The sequence below is a fragment of the Penaeus vannamei genome, chromosome 37 (assembly GCF_042767895.1).
Source record: "Penaeus vannamei isolate JL-2024 chromosome 37, ASM4276789v1, whole genome shotgun sequence".
Lineage (NCBI taxonomy): Eukaryota > Metazoa > Arthropoda > Malacostraca > Decapoda > Penaeidae > Penaeus > Penaeus vannamei.
The window spans coordinates 19774867-19777366 of record NC_091585.1 but is presented as its reverse complement, the minus strand read 5'-3'; the positions used below and the strand labels follow the sequence as shown (position 1 = coordinate 19777366).

At 34.9% G+C, this 2500-nt stretch overlaps 1 long non-coding RNA gene across 1 annotated transcript in view; it reads left to right on the top strand.

Moving 5' to 3' along the window:
• LOC113804728 (uncharacterized) overlaps nt 1-2500 on the top strand; it is a 6272-nt gene that overhangs the window by 2189 nt on the left and 1583 nt on the right. The window contains exon 4 of the long non-coding RNA XR_003475625.2: nt 1477-1649. This is a non-coding gene — a long non-coding RNA (uncharacterized lncRNA). The remainder of the gene's footprint in view (nt 1-1476; nt 1650-2500) is intronic.

Here is a 2500-nt window from a genome sequence, read left to right as displayed (position 1 = left end):
TATTTTTTTTGCTTGTGGATACTGAAACACCATGCTGGAGCACGATACTCTGCCACAGTATAACCTATGGTACAGATTAAAGTGCTTTCAAGTTGCTTTGGTGAATATTCTTATAACGTAGTTTTTTATTTTTGTGCACTATTTTCAATTTATTTTCTATAAGTTAGAGTGGACTCCATTGTCATTCTTATCTTAAAGATAATTGTGGAAGACCTTCTCCAGATCTCAAAAATAATTGTGGAAGACCTTCTCCAGATTGTAAACTTACTAAGGTACAATGTGCTGAACATTTGATAGCCAACCTTCAGAGTGGTTGTATAAGTAATGTAACTGAAGTAAATACTGAAAGGTGTTAGGGTCAGTACTGATCCTTTGGAAGATACATTTTATGATCTCATTTTGCTGGCATCTTCACCCCAAAATAGTTTGAAATATATACTTCCATTGATGGATCATAGCAAGTGTAGAATCTTTTTTAGATTAGATTGTTCTGGGGAGGTTTAGAATTTTTTTGTCTAAACAGACTGTCATAGGCTGTTGACAGGTCTGTGAAAATTGCCCCTGATTTCTGTGTAGGGTTTTGATACAAGAATTTGTTCTGAGGTATTAGCTGGCATCCTCATTGGGGATGTATGGTTTCAGTATGGGTGAGATTTTTATGATCTCCTCCTGCCTGACAAGTACTGTCGGCCCTTGGAATAATTTTGAGTTGTTCGGCTGTTGGTATTCTTGCCATGATACCCTCTTGAATGGGTGGTTGGCTTGACGCCCTCTTGAATGGGTGGTTGGGTTTGTGTATGATTTTTTGCCCAGTCTTTTTGGTAGTTGTGTTTTTTTATGAGTGGATATTGTTTTTTTGTGAATAATTGGGTGCCATGGTCAGGATTTTTCTTGGAGGTTTCAGACTTTTCCAATATATTTGTCAGAGTCTATGAACTCTATTAAGATCTAGCTTATTTGCATCTCAGTATGTATGGATTCCAGGGGCAAAACTTCAATTAATATGTTATGGGTTTTCTCATTGTTCTCCCAAAGTTATTCAATGCAAGGTAACCAACAGTGAATGAAAAGGAATCTACATCCTCTAGGAATGTGGATTTTTTAAATCTTTAGCATGAGGCTGTCGAGTCTGTTTCCCTTTTTGGGAATTCTACCTTTTTTTTTCCCAACAATTTGCCTTTGGAAAGTTGTCATGATTTTAGTTGATGTTATCGTCATCATCATTATGAGTGTCATTGTCATTGTTACCACCATCATCATCATGAGTGTCATTGTTATTGTTACCACCATTATCATTGTCATCGTCATCATTGATATCATCCACATCATCACCATCCACATCATCATCATCATCATCCACATCATCATCATTATCATCATCATCATCATCATCAATATTATCATCATCATCATCATCACAACCACTTTAAATTATTATTATCATTGACATTAACTATTCCTAAAACTGCTTTTCAGCCTGTGTACCACCCTATGCCTTTAGTGGGAACCAGAAACCACAGCGATTGCTCTCATGTACCTGGCAGGGAAGGTGAGCAAGTTTGATGTCGCAGACTGGGTAGTCCGCACCCGTAAACACTAATGCTGGTGCGGCATGCATGGTGGAGGGATCTCCATGGAGCTGCAGGAAGGTACTTACAGGACGAGGGTTCTTTTGTTGTTGTTTTGTTTATTTATATATTTTTATGTTGATATTATTTCTTTTGGAGGGCTTTTTAAAGGGGCTTGATCTTGCCCACATTGTTTTTTGGGTATTGTGCAAAGTGAATTATTGTCTTGTTTTCCTATTTTGCCAAAAAAAGAAAAAGAAAAAAGAAAGAAAGAAAATATATATATAGATTTAATTTTCTTCTTACAAAATGTACCCTTCATTTGGAATAGAAAAGAATTGCGTAGTGTTTTAATCAGAAAGGTAGTCTCTTAAGTCCCTAAGTCTCTTAAACCTTTATTATAATGGTTTATAAAATGATGAGCCACATTCAGACTGATCATTGAAAAGCAGGTGTTATCAATCAACAAAGTTGCTATGATCTCAGAATGTAATATTGTCAATTGTCTAAACTTATTCTGTAAAGATTTGTTAACTGAAGATTTTCTTTATCAGTACATAAGTCTTATCTGTCCTTTCTAATACCTTTTTAAATTATTTGTGTCAGGCTTCATTTTATATATTGCCGAGTAAAGATAAAGGGTGTAAGCAGCATTTCTTCATTTTACGTCAGGCACAAGTGTATGATATGGCAATTCTGCTCATAGGTTTATTATTTTCAGCTTTATTTCCATTGGTCACTCAATTTTTTAATACACAATTTCAAATAAATGGCTAAAACAAAAATAACTTACTAATAGTAATAATAATAGTGGTAGTAGTAGTAATTGCTGGAGAAATGAAGGTATGACCAATCAAAAGTGTTCTTAAACCTGTTGCCTGTAAATACGTCAATTAAATGTTTTGTTAATTTGGACTCTCATCTATGAAATA